Here is a 15185-nt window from a genome sequence, read left to right on the forward strand (position 1 = left end):
TCGCTCTCTACAACTACCTGAAAGGGGGTTGTGGCGAGGTGCGTGTTGGTCTCTTCTCCCAAATAACTATTGATAGAACAAGAGGAAATGGTCTCAAGTTGCACTTGGGGAGGTTTAGATTGGATATAAGGAAAAATTTCTTCACCGAGAGAGTTGTCAAGCATTGGAACAGGCTGCCCAGGGACGTGGTGGAGTCACCATCTCTGGAAGTGTTCAAAAAACGTGTGGATGTGGCGCTTCAAGACATGGTTTAGGGTACATGGTGGCGTTGGATTAATGGTTGGACTTGATGATCTTGAAGGTCCTTTCCAACCTTAGTGATTCTGTGATTCTGTGGTTCTGTGATTCTGTGAATTCTGGGGTTTATTGCCAAGATATTGAGTTATTACAGCTATGTGATGTTCTTATTTGTGCATAAATTAATAGTAATCTTTTAATGATGTACTGGTATAGGAAACCAGATTTCTGAATGCCACTAAGTGACTGTACCTCCCTACTTAACCTTTAAAAAATCTGAGTTTTGGTTTCTTGGGTTTTTGTTGTTTTGTTTTTGAGTTGGGGGGGGTTGTTTGTCTGTTTGTTTTTTGTCTTTTTTCATTACAATGAGAAGTTAACATAGTTACTTTTGGTATGCAAAAAGATCTAGAAAGATCTGGAAAATAGAACATAAGTGTTGTTATGCACAAAAAGCCTGAATGGAAAATAATTTTTTAGTGTACTTTTTTCTAGATGAAATACTAAAAGATTTTCTTCTGAGCTTATCTTAAGTGAAAATAGCAGAAGAATCTTTTGGTTGATTACGTGTTGTATGTTTTCAATGTTTTTTCTTTTATCCCTTTCCCTGTGTTACTAAAATGAACAAATAAAAAAAAAAAACCCTGTAAGGATCCAGGTTTTTTAAAAATCTGAAATCTTTTATACAATCTAAATCAAGAGGTATAATTCTCTAAAATATTGTGTGTGGTTACTTTTTATTGCAGCCTTTCAACAAAAAACAGAGCTGTACTATCTAAAATATAAAACTGGTGCTACTGGCAGTTTTAAGCAGAGATGCTAGTCAGAAGAAATACAGCAAGTTAAATTTTTCTATCATTTGGACAGGAATAAAAATGAGATTTTATGCTGGTGACTCATAAATTACACTTTCCAAAGGAGTAATGTAAGGCAAGATCTTGTCATATACTGCAAATATCTTTCCAAGTTTACCCCAATTGGTTTTAAGAAATTCTTTGGAAAGTGGAAGCCCCAATGACATCAAAACTCTTGGAAGGGAGTTGTCTGCTTTTGTGATAAAAATTGAATAAAAATGACAGTGTTTTATCATTGTAGAAATCTTAGCTTATTTCTCCTTGCCTATTTGCTTCCAAAATGAAGAGAAATAGATGCAATAATGCCTTTGTCAAAGGATGTGGGACTCCTGCAACACTTCTTCCTCTGAGAAAGAGTTATTAAGAGTGAGAGGAAGGTAAGTGTAAGGGGGGAAAGGAGCAGATATTTTGTGCCATTCTTGAGTCACACATAAGGCATGGACTGCTAAGCATCTTGGGACTGTGATTTCAGTAGGGAAAAGGGAAAACAATGTGCATTCCTCGCAAAGGGAACTGATACGCATCGCTGCCCTGCTTGGGACATTATTGCTCATAGTGTGGTCTTTGAAGTGAGGTAAGGAGAGAGAGTGTACTCCTATCCTTTTTTTATCTGCTAATTTTGAAGAGACAGGAAGCAAGGGGCAAGATTAGGGGATGCCTCTGGCACAACTGTTGTGTTCTATCCTTCCTTCTGTAGCTATGTTTCAGTGTAGAGAGCCTCAGGCTAACCATTGTACAAATTTCAACCTACAAGAATAAGTTTAGAATAGTGAGCATTGAAATCTTTCATCTGATTGTAGTCATCTACATCTTGAGGATATGAATTCTGAGATGACTTCCAGTTACTTGCCCGCTTTCCTAAGTATCAGCATGATCCTTCTCACTTTCTGTGAGAAGTTCTAGTAACAAAAAAACCCAAGACTTGTAATACTTCCAGACAAGGACATAAGTTTTCACTGGTTTCCTATGCAGAGGTAATTTCCATCCTTTTTGCATGCCCTTTGGGTCTTTTTTATTATTTTACCTCAGTGTTTTAATTTTAAACTTCAAAGATATGGGACGGGCAGCCATATAAAAAACAATTATACTCCAACTGAAAGCTATGCTTACCCTCCTATGCCCTCCCATTTCTGTTGTTGATCTACTCAAGAAGTGGTGTTCAGATGTTTACTTCCCTCTCCCCCAATTTCCAAACTAATTGTGGCCACCTGGTATTAGTAAACGTTATTTAGAACATTTAGAACATGTTCTAAATAAGGTCAACATGCAGGTCAACAAAGTTTTTGACAACTGTTTTTGACCTTTAAAGAAGAGCTTATGTCAATGTGTCTCTTTGCAGTTATCCAACTGACCATTGCATTATTTTAAGGTATGTTCCTATTATCTTTAAATGATCTATGGAATAAAATTGTTATTAATTAAGACTTTAAGAATCTTGTATGAGCCCTATTCAAACTTCTTGATTTTAGTCATTCCATAAAATTATGCTGATGTAAGAAAGTTTGTTAATCAATTCTGTTTTCTAACACTGGCAAGTAAGGAGTTGGAGTGAAAAGTATAGTAACTGCAAGAGTTTAGTGTCCCTTTCTTGTTTTATAACTACGTAGCTTCCAGTAGTCAGGATCTCCTGAGTTTCATCACTGTATTTATTGCCAGGAGACCTAGAAATTAATGTAAGAATCATTGTTGCATACCACCTGGTAGTTGGCCATATTCAAGACAGAATTTCAGACTAGTTATTTCAGTCAGTGTGATGTTTTTCCTTGACTTAGGTAGATTATGAAACACACAACTTACCAACGCTGGGTGGTATGACCAGGCTAATGATGATTTTGGGTTAGGTGGCCACATACCCCTTCAGTCACCTCTTTTCTTTATACACAAGTAATCTATAATCAAAACAAACCTTTTATTAGCTTCTTTTGAGACTGAGGATCACAACTGCAGTATTCAAAACATGGGCACATCATAGATATGTCTTTATCCCTATTCCAGTTTTGCTCTTTTTTCCATTTCTAGTAACTCCTAAAACTCTAATTGTTTTTCTTGATTACAGCTGAACTGTATTTGAAGAGGTTCATTCCTAATATACAGTAATATTGAAATTCTGTCTCTTGAATTGGTTGTTTCTTGTCTTAGGTGTGGGAAAGAGGAAAGATTCAATTTATATAATTTGAGAATAATCCCTCTCCTTTCCCCCCTCTCCTCAGCCTTTTGTATTTGTGTTTTCCTAATGTAGACAAGGCTATAACATGAGCTATCTATGAAGAAAAATAAGTCAATTCAGTTATGCAAATAGTTAGCAAATGAAAAAGAGGATTGAGTTTCTCTGCAATATGAGATTTCCAACCAGTTGTAAAAAGATAAAGTATAATGGGAATACAAGGGGGAATAATTAGAGGAGCCTTTATAAAGGGAAGGTTTGCCTGAGCTCTCTACAAACAACTCCTCTTGAGTTTTGGTGACCAGTTGTCTGATAATCTTTTGATGTTACTTGCAGTGATTCACATCTCCACCTCTTTAGCAATGATAATTAACAAAACTTAAAATACAGAGAGCTTTGTCCTGGAATGATTGGTGGGAATGACCAACATAAAATAGTGTCATTATATCTACATGTGGAAAGAAAGGAAATTACAGATGACTAGCTAAGACAACCTTAATCTTAAGTGTAAATTTTAAATTTATAAGGTACATAACATATAGAGGGGGCATGACTTGTGATTTGTTTAAAATGCCATGGAGAGGTTAGACTTCAGTGATGCAGAAATATCTGTAGTAGAGATTTTATAAATAGAGGTGCCCTTTGGATGGATTGCACTGTTGCTTATCTATGTGCTTGTTGGCTTCTCCGAAGTATGTTGTTAGAGAGCTCAGGCAAACCTTCCCTTTATAAAGGCTCCTCTAATTATTCCCCCTTGTATTCCCATTATACTTTATCTTTTTACAACTGGTTGGAAATCTCATATTGCAGAGAAACTCAATCCTCTTTTTCATTTGCTAACTATTTGCATAAATGAATTGACTTATTTTTCTTCATAGATAGCTCATGTTGTAGCCTTGTCTACATTAGGAAAATGGGTCATATTTTGAAAAAGTTAAATTATTAATGGTTCAAATAGCATGAAAAGCAGAAGGAAAAATGATAATGAAATCTTGATATGTTTCAATACCAGGGGAAACTAAAGCAAACTGAGTTTAAAGGCATAATATTGCTGGACTCAAAATCATTAAAAAAACATGAGTAGAAATGAAAAAAATAATTTCAAAAGTCAGGAGATGAAGAAAAAATATTTCAACCGAGAGAATATTCTGTAAAATAGTAATGTAGAAAAAATGCTAATAATTTGAGCATTTGATTTGTGCATCTCTCTCTCTTTAAATACATAGTAGCAGAGCAGCAAAAAACCCCAGATTTGTGGCTTCTTCTGAAGAATGTATTATGTGAGGAGTTCAAGAAGCAGTAGGCAAAACACACCAAAAGCAGTGGAAAAGATCTGAATTCATCAGTCTCTAAAGCAAGCTCCATTGCTGCATGGGTATAACACTTGGACAGGGTTAGGTGCATGCCATGCTGCTGGATCTGGCTGCTCAGACGTGAGCAGCCACTGCTTCATGGAAGAGTTGGCTGGGGAAACTGCAAGAGGAGAAACAGCTTCACATGGGGTTTTCCTCTTAAAGGGAGTCACGCAGTGAGAGCAGCATCAAGTATTTAAGAATAACCGCCTTTATGAAAACAGCAAAATTTTTTTAAAAAAAAACTTGTTAAAAAGAAAAATATGGGGGCAACAAAAAGACACTACTCATCACCAATCTCCATCTAGATGTTGAGCAATTGACCACTGCCCTCTGGATGCAACTATCCAACCAATTCCTCATCCACCCAAGAGTCCACCCACCAAATCTGTATCTCTCCAATTTAGAGAGAAGGGTGTTGTGGGGGACGGTGTCAAAGGTCAAGAACCATTATAATCAGTGTAATGAGGTTGTATACTTAATTCCCACATTTCATTACTGTTTACTGTTCAGTTAATACACATAAATTCTCAGTCAATTTCAATGCATGAATGAAAGAACATTGAATCTACCTCTTAATATGGATCTGTGTTATTACTGTAGCTGCAACTAACAGCCAGGTCCATTCAGGTCTTGAGTAAATACCAAGAAATTACTTAACTCCCAGAAGATCAGACCAGTATCTGTCTCCCCAAGAACCCGTTACATGTCATGAAGCCCTGCTTCCCTGGAGGTGGCTGAACACCTGCCTGTCCATGGGCAGCAGTGAATGGATTCCTTGTTTTGCTTTGCTTGTGTCTGCAGCTTTTGCTTTACCTGTTAAACTGTCTTTATCTCAAACCATGAGTTTTCTCACTTTTAATCTTCCAATTCTCTCCCCCGTCCCACCATGAGGGGGTGAGTGAGCTGCTGTGTGGGGCTTAGTTGCTGGCTGGGGTTAAACCACGACACATAGTCATGTAAATGTGGTATGTGGACGGGCATGATATTTTCTTACTGAATTTTCTTGAAGTAAATTCTATTTAATGATTTAAGTATTCTTTGTGTAGTCATGAGTTCAACTGTTGCTTTAATGAATGTTTTTCCAATACAGTGTTAGATATATATACTGTTACAACAGTGTGCACTACGAACAACTAAATTTAAAAATACAAGTCCAGTTTTATGCTGCTCTGCAGCAGTATTCATGAACAAATTTCAGTCTTTCAAGCTGAAATGTTACAAAACCAATATTGCACAATACAAGCACATTGTAAATATCTGATAAAGGTGTTGTGTTTTATAACTTTGAAAAAATAAGTCATTTGAAAATTAAATATTTGGACAGGGACTTAGGTATCAGTATTTCCCTGGGAGTAAATGGCTATTTTTCCTATGGTGGAATAAAGCCTAAAACAATTTTTTGAGTACCTCTTCCCTTTCGTCATTTTTATTCCTTGTAGGTTTTGTGAGATTAGAGTGGTTGGGAATGAAATGTTTCTTTTGAATTATTTTTTAGTATATTTATGTGTTTCAGGTTTTGCGATATCATTAATAGGTATTAACTGTGGAATACTCTCTTATGTTTATTGTGACCTATACTCCCAATAAACACATATATATATATTTATATATAGCTATATATATTAAAAATACATATACATAATACATATATACTTCCTATATATACTGTACTTGTTCCTATAAGATGTTCATAGCATTTCAGACTATTTTCCTACATATTCAAATGTATTCCTATGATAATTATTCATAGTGCTATACATTCAAAGAATTTGGATTTCAATTTTCACATATGCCTTGAAATTTTTAATAATTAAACTGGTAAATGCTTAGACTGCTGATTATGGAAAGTTATGATTTTAAAAGGTTTCTGCATGACAGTGCTATTAGATGGAACTGGATGTTACTTCTTAGGAACAGCAGTGCTTTTACAATAAAATATTCACTGACTCAGTGTCTTGGGAATACTTCTCAGGTGCAGGATGCAATCTGAGTGAGCTACTGGTAATTTGGGATCAGTGAACAACTCCACAGGAAACACAAAAAGAAATCTGCAATAGTCTTTCTGTGTTTCGGGACTTTGATTTTGATCTCAACCTTCTGTGACAACTGATTGGCCAGTTGCAGTTGTGACATTGTGCTGAATTCGTCACCTTCTACAGTTCAAGATCAGTGGAGTAGCAGGCTGCTCTGCCTGGGCTTCAGCAGCCAGTCTCTACCACTATTAGAAATGGGCACCTACCACACAAGTCTGATTTCAGTCTATTCCTGCGATGCACAAGATTTTGGAATGTTAGACTGCTAGTTTCTAAATAGAAATGTTGGTGGCAGTGTTCACATGCGTGTGATAAGGCGTTTAGAAGAAAAATCAGGTGGTACCTGTTGCATCTATGCACGTAAACTCAATAATCTTTTTTAAAGCAAAAGGAGGTAGAAATTATACGCTACTGTCCAGATTAAATAGTTGCTGGCTATTTTTCCCCCCCTCCTTGGTTGAGTAGGGGGTATCTCTACCTTTCCTGTTTTCCAGCTCAATGTGCTTTGATTTCCTGCAGACTGCAAAGCTTACTCCTTAAATTGGACATCGTTATACATTTCTTTCAGTAAATTTCCCTGAAAAATTGTAAAATTAACACTTCTAAGTGGCACCTACAAGGGACAAAACCAAACCATTTAAAAACTTTGTCAGGAAAGGATAAAATATAACTTCTTTTAAAGAGTTGATAGAAGTTTTTGTGAGGTTTTTGTGTATGTGTATAAACATGGACTATTTGGAGGAAACAAATAGAATGCGCCTGGAGAAAATGGGCGGTGTGGGATATGCAACATTAATAATTATCCAAGAGCACTTTGCAATGACTGCTTTCGGATAATTCACTGCAAAAACTGCATCGACAGAGCTGTGAGCTCATGCATGAAATACTAATAGCTTTGTAGTTCCGGTAAGGATAAATTCCCATATGTGAAAATGATCGGTGAAGGAAGAATTATTTTGCATCACTGAAAGAAAGTTAACATACTGAACATAACATTTCAAAAGCATCTGTCTCAGCTTCGGTTTACAAGTTCTAGCTCTGGTAGTCAAAGGTATGACAAGTCTCAACTTGCTTTATAAACTTACTGTTGGATACCTGCCCTGCACTTCTTTGTTCTCTTTGCAGTACCTGATAAAAAAATCATCACTTTTGCTGAAAGTATTTTTGGTTCAGGGAATCATTGAATCACCGACCTAGTGATCTCTCAGAATTTTGGAGGAGTTCTTAATTGTCCCTAATTTGTAACATTTAGGAACTAGAAGAGATTCAAACATCCTGATAAAGAAATAGGCCAAGTCTTAGCAGGTATTAGCTATTGACTTGTAGAGCTAATTGATGCAAATCAGTCCCACAATTCATATCTCAGCACTAGTTGGACACCTGGAGGACTAGTTGTGTGAGTTCATCATTAGGAAGTTATAATGACGACATATTGTCATTATATTGTTTTCTCACCCAGTTAATTGCATCAGAACCCACCTTATCATCACTGTATTGGAGAGAGTCTAGAAAAAACATCAGGTTAGAAGGTTTCCTCTGTCTAAGGATCCTCAGGCATGTGCGCGCAGGCTATTCAGTTGGGTCTGATGGAACTTGGTAACTCTGAGTGCCTTGTCCATACTCTAAAGAAGTTTAAAAATAGAAAATATAAAATTGTTTATAGTTAAATCTTTGTTATTGGAGGACCAAGAGCAAGAAATTTTTAAGGACACTGAGGTATCAATGACTACAAACCAGAAAAAGTAAACCTTCTCAGGAAAGGCCTCACTGCATAAATTTCTGAGACTTCCTCATCCTTAAATGTATATGCTAAGCTTTCCAGACCTTTCAAAGTGTGGTCCTTCTTTTTCCAATGTTAAAGCAACTGTAACTATTCAAAACAGCATTCATGTTATTTTTTTATGAGGAATAGAGAAGCAACTTTTTTTCTGATAGGACTTTCCTATTTTTAGTGTTCACCTGTGTGGTCTTATTAACCTTACAAAATCTCTTATTGAAAAAAAAAAGAAATAATGTGTGTGCTGGCGGAACTTTGTCTGGTCTGCAGTTTTCCAAGACATTGTCTTTTATTGGTTCCACTGAGATATCTTGACTAGTGCTAATTTCTGGTTCTTCCCAATAGCTCTGTTTTGCAGTATTTAGATGCAAGCACTTATTTTCTCCTTTGAAGAAGCTGTGTCTTTTCTGTGGGTCTACCTTACTTAATAATAAGAAGTAACAAGGAGCATCTTCATTGAAAAGAATTGCCTGCTCCTATATTATGTCATTGTAAATATGTATGTTGCCTTGTAGCTAAGTTCTAACTCGTGTGTCAAAGCTACTCCTGTCCTATGGTTTCTTGTTTAGAATTTTTCACACAATGTTTATTAAAGTAGGATAGCTATACTCATTAACAGTGGTATTTGCATAGTCTTACTTTAACAGGAAACAAAACAAACTTTAGTGTTTCAAATGATGTTTTAAGAATCCTTTCCTATAATTCAGTAGGTCCCCAAAAGGATCCAGGTTTGTTCCTTCTCCCTTGCAGAATATTACTTTGTCACTCATATTGTCTCTTTCCACAGACCTACTTGGCTGCAGATATGTTCTATTTTCTACAAAACATTCAAATTTAGAGTAGTTCTGAGTTGTTTCATTATCTGTAATTACTATGATATATGTCCTCTGTCATTTTTCCTCTATCCTCCATATTTATGTTTACTACTAATAGTATTTCTATAAAAGCAGAACAATAATCAATAGCCATTCTGCAACTTTTTCTTACACAGTTTTGTATTAATTTTAGGCTATTGATTTAGAGTTTCTTTGAACATCTTCAGAGTTATAACACAAAACTGTAGTCATTGTTCTACTACTGCTTTATTTTTGAATAGTGCCAACATTATTTCATATTTTATTTCTGAAATTTGCCTACTTGCACAGGAAAAGACAAGTCATTGCTTGTTTATTTTTTTTATTTCTTGCCACTTATTTTCTGTCTTCATAGACTCCTACTTGACAGTAAAATATTTTTCAATAAAATTTGTGTCAAACTAGATATGTAACTAATTATTCTTGTTACAGGTTATTAAATAATACATGTATTTTTCTTCAGCAACTATGGAATTACCTGGTTTTCCATTTACATCTTTCTCATTCCTGCTGTTATTAAACACTGTGTATGATAAGGTCATAGCCGTGTTCAGTATGATCAGATTTTTATTTTCATGTCCTATATTGTATGCTCAGATGTCACATTAACTTGCAGTTCAAAAGAAATAAGGGTTTCTGTTACATTCAGAGTAGTATAATAGTTAGAATTAACATAGTTAACAGAAGTTGTTCCCTGGAAAGTTCTCACAAAGTGTTTTTCCCTGTGGACGGTTTCTATAGCCTCTTTCCTTACACCTTTAGATAATCTTTCTTAAGAAACAAGAAAACACGCAACCCCCCCCCCCCGAAACAAACAGCTTTTGTCAAAAACCTAGTACTTCATAGGTCTCTTTCCTTGAAACTAATTCTGACAGCATTGTTCAGGCTTCTCCCTGGTTTAAATCTTACCTTGCCTCTCTTTTCTGTGGTTTTGTGAGGAGTTAGCTGGTAAGCCCTTTTTCCCCCTCCTTTTGCGTGTTAACTACTCATTCCAATGCGATGGATGGAGGAATCAGAGTGCCTTAAAAGGGGAATGTATGAGTTGAAGTCCTTCATTTGAGGGGTCAGCTGTTTCAGTGAGAACAATGTTCTACATCTTACACCGGCTGTTGAAATCCCATCTCTTGGTCTTTCAGCTGCAACGTTAATTACTGTCATTTGCCACTCTAGCCAGGAACTGTGGACTTTACTGTTGCTAGCCTTCTGCTTCTGCAACCTGTATCATTTGTCAGGGTATACAATCTGCAGGAGACCTGTCTTTACATCATGCTTCCATGTTATGTAAAAAGCTGCTGACATCTTTGTTGTTGTTGTTGTTATGCAGCAGTTATACAAATCTGAAAGGGAAGCACATCTACAATTTCCTAGTAAACTGTAACTTTTTGCTTCTGAGACCTTGAGGGGGAGAGGAGCAGGACAGGAAACAACTATTTTGCTTCATTTTTTTAAAGGATGTTTATACATCTATCAGATATTTACCAGTGTATATATTGGGTCTATTTCTCTGCCTTCTAAGTGAATACACATGAAAACATATATCCTTTGCACTAGCCTGTTCAGATGTGTTTTTCTCCACTTATTATTTGTGATGCAGATTATCCTCCCCCAAGTACGTTCCAGGCAAATCTTTCTCTTGGGCTTCTGGTGTTTCTTGTTCAACATATTCAAATTCAAAACTCTGCATAAGAATTTTGTATTTTCCTTGGACAAGAGAGCAACTTTTTCCTGTCAGAAATATATATGCCACTTCTGGGTTTTCACTTGTCTCCCTATAGCCTGTCATTCCTGTCCTACTGAAACAACTAATATTCACTTTAAATTTAATTAATTGTTTGCTATCGTAGCATTGGGACTGTAGGATTTTATTGGTAGCTCCTCTACCTACCATGGTACTACCTAACTTAAATTTTATAACTATCTTTTTACTTTATGAAATGCCACCTATTACTACTCATAACAAGAGAAAACAATTATCTTTGAAAAATATATAAATCAGTTTGGGACAAGGTTGGAAAATATCTGGGAATAATTCTAAGAATGTGATTGTTTCTGTCTTCAATTCTACATTAAAGTAGGCAGTAATGCATACAATTAAATTAAGGGAGACTGGAAAGTTTAAGAAGAACTACAAATATAAGTCGATAAGTCAGGAATTGGTTGGAGGAGTTACCTGTCTTCAACTGGGTATCAAAAGAGATTTAATGTGTAGAAGTATAATAAGGGAAAAGGTATGGCTGAGTAAGGACACTCCATCACTGGAAAAAAGTACTGACAGACTATGTGGTTACACTTACAAGTAATATATTTCAAACAGTGCAGTCTGTTTCTCCCCATCTCGGAGGTAAGACATAAATTAGATATATCTAAACCAAACATAAAGAATGCATACTTAGGAAATACACACACAAGACTTTAAACCTACTCCTGTAAGTTCTATCTATCTTCTATCTTGTCTTGTGTTCTTCTTGTGTCTTTTTGGAAAAAAAAACAACCAACAAAACAAACACATATCAGTAGATCTTTAAGGTCTCATTATGGAGACTTACTGTCCCTTTAGGCCATTGTTGGAGCTACTGAGTTAGTTTGGCCTGATCTGCTGAAGGTCCTTTCCTGGTGCTGCCTCAGAGTGGGGGGAAGTATGGAATTTCCCTTTGTTAGAAAGCAAAGCCTGAATACGACAGTCAAGGTGTTTATTCGGTGAGAACCTGAGAAAGAACGGTGCTGTAACTAGCCTGGTGGCTGTGGCTCTTGTACCCTGTCATGTAGTTATAGGTGAGTATTTCATGGTTTTGCTCTATAGTAACTTATAAAAGTTCTGTGTAAATTTTTTCCACGTTTGACAAAAACTTGACATTTAGAAAAGCTTGCATGGATGAATTATTAACTTTGTTTTTAAATGTTTCTGAATGGAAGTGCTAGAATAGGTGGGATGAATTTGTTTCTTTTCTATTACATTCAATAAATTTTTACTGGCATGATGAGTTTTAAGATCTGGCAAACTGGTTATAATAGGTAATTTGACCCTCCTTTGAATGGAATCTTAAATCATGTTTACAGTTATCCTCAAGGGTGATAAAAACAGCTTGCCATATAATTAATCTTAGCTCGCGTGTAGCATGTATCTTCAGTATTTTTGATTCATGTTTTAACAATTAGACCACGTCTCTGTTCAGTATTCAAAACCTTCTTTGCCTCAGTCTTCACTGGCAATCTCTCTTCCAACACCTCTCAAGCGGATGGACTGCAAGATGGGGACTGGAGGAGCAAAGTCCCTCCCAGTGTAAGAGAAGATCAGGTTCAAGACCACCTGAGGCATCTGAACATGCACAAGTCTATGGGACCTGATGAGATGCATCCCAGGATCCTGAGGGAATTGGCTGATGTAGTTGCCAAGCGACTCTCCATGTTATTTGTAAAGTCCTGGCAGTCAGGTGAGGATCCTGGAGACTGGAAAAAGGGAAACTGCGCCCATTTTTAAAAATAGTTGAAAGGAGGACCCTGGGAACTACTGACTCATCAGCCTCTCCTCTGTGGAAAGAAACTGGGAAGATCATGGAACAGATCCTCCTAGAAACCATGCTAAGGCACATGGAGTACAGGGAGGTCATTCGAGACAGCCAGAATGGTTTCATCAAGGGCAAGTCTAGCCTGACCAACCTAGTGGCCTTCTATGATGGAGTGACCACATCAGTGGCCAAGGGAAGAGCTACAGATGTCATCTGTCTGGACTTCTGTAAGGTCTATGACACAGTCCCCCACAACATTCTTCTCTCTAAATTGGAGACTGTTCAGTGGATAACAAAGTGGTTAGATGGACACATCCAGCGGGTGCTAGTCAATGGCTCAATGTTCAGATGGAGGTCGGTGACAGGTGGTGTCCTTCAGGGGTCTGTATTGGGACTAGTACTTTTTAATAACTTCATCAATGACATAGTGGGATTGAGTGCACCCTCAGCAACTTTGCAGGTGATGCAAAGGTGACTGGTGCAGTTGACTTGCTCGAGGGACAGGATGCCATCCAGAGAGACCTGGACAAGCTTGAGGAATGGACCCCTGTGAACATCATGAAGTTCAACAAGGCCAAGTGCAGGGTCCTTGCACCTGGGTCTGGGTCACCTCTGGTATCAATACAGGCTGTTGGATGAAGGGATGGAGAGCAGCCCTGCAGAGAAGGACTTGGGGGTACTGATGGCTGAAAAGCTGGACAAGAGCCGGCAATGTGCCCTCACAGCCCAGAAAGTCAACCATCTCCTGGGCTGCATCCAAAGGAGCTTGGCCAGCAGATCGAGGGAGGTGATTCTGCCCCTCTACTCCACTCTGATGAGACCCAACCTGGAGGCCTGCATCCAGCTCTGGAGCCCTCAGCACAGGAAATGCATGGACCAGTTGGAACTGTCCAGAGGAGGGCAAGGAAGATGATCAGAGAGATGGAACACCTTTCCTGTGAGGACAGGCTGAGAGAGTTGGGGTTGTTCAGCCTGGAGAAGAGAAGGCTCTGGGAAGACCCTAATGCAGCCTTCCAGTACTTAAAGGGGGACTATAGGAAAGATGGGGTCAGACTTTTTAGCAGGGCCTGTAGTGATAGGACAAGGGGTCACGGTTTTAAACTAAAAGAGGGCAGATTTCAACTAGATAGAAGAAAGAAATTTTTCACAGTGAGAGTGGTGAAACACTGGCACAGGTTGCCCAGAGAGGTGGTAGATGCCTCGTCTCTGGAAACACTCAAGGTCAGGTTGGACGGGGCTCTGAGCCACCTGATCTAGAAGATGTCTCTACTCATTGCAGGGGGATTGGACTAGATGACCTTTAAAGGTTCCTTCCAACTCAAACCATTTTATGATTCCAGAGGCCAATTCAGCCTTTTTTTTTTTTTTTTGGTGGAAACTACTCTTAGAGCAGCTTTGCTCTACAGCCCATGGAGGCCTTCACCCAGTGCCAAATGCTGTCACTCAGATATGTTATTGACTGTAGGCTGAATGCTTTGCAAGTGTGTGGTTTTTAAAAGGAAAATCAAGAAGGTAGACATTCAGTAAAAGATGTGTAGCACATTTACCGTTGCTATAGGAAACATTCTGCATTTCCTGACTCTATTTTCTGCTGAAATCTGATAACCTGAGTTATCAGGACAAATTTATATAACCTTACCAAACCTCAACACATTTGATTTTGGCCTCCCTCACAGGATTTCTTGGAAAGAAAACAATCAACCAAGCCCTCTGTCATGTCTGTAGATAAAAAAAATCTTTTATTTTCAGAGAACCAGGTGATCACTGCATAGCATTGGTTGTTGGGGCCCCACTCACCATTACAGTGTAAAGCATGTTAAATGACTCTTCCACTTCATCCTCTAAATTTTTATGTGTGTTGAACACTGTTAACAGCTCTCCAAAGAAAGCATGTCAAACTAATCATGGACCTAATTCCCAGAGACTATTGAGGTCACTGAAAAGACGTTCACTTACCTCTGCAGGCATTTAGGCTGGGCCCAGTAGTTACTTTCTTAAACCCTTAAAGGTTATATCAGATCTTTGTGAAGAAATAATTTTCTGCTGAAGTGTCCCCAAAATATTCTGGTTTTTACTTTTGACAACTGTGATATCTGTGAAATGCCAGTCATCAGGGAATGACATCCTCCGTATCAACCGCAGACAAAAAACTTTTTTCACTTCAGGAACATTTCAGGTCAACAGAAAGTCTAAATTACACAAAACCAGAGAGAAGGTAATGGTGACATTCGTGTATCACACAAAAGGTGAATAAAATACATCAGTGAACATTCCTCTTAAATGAATTTGTTGCAGTGTTTTAGTTACAATGAACCATTAATGTAAAACAGTGGGAAAAACCATCGTATGTGTTGTTGTGAATATGTGCTTTATTATTCCCCTTATGTTACACTCTTGGGCTTATTTTA

The sequence above is a fragment of the Phaethon aethereus genome, assembly GCF_964289735.1.
Source record: "Phaethon aethereus genome assembly, chromosome: 2".
Taxonomy (NCBI): Eukaryota; Metazoa; Chordata; class Aves; order Phaethontiformes; family Phaethontidae; genus Phaethon; species Phaethon aethereus.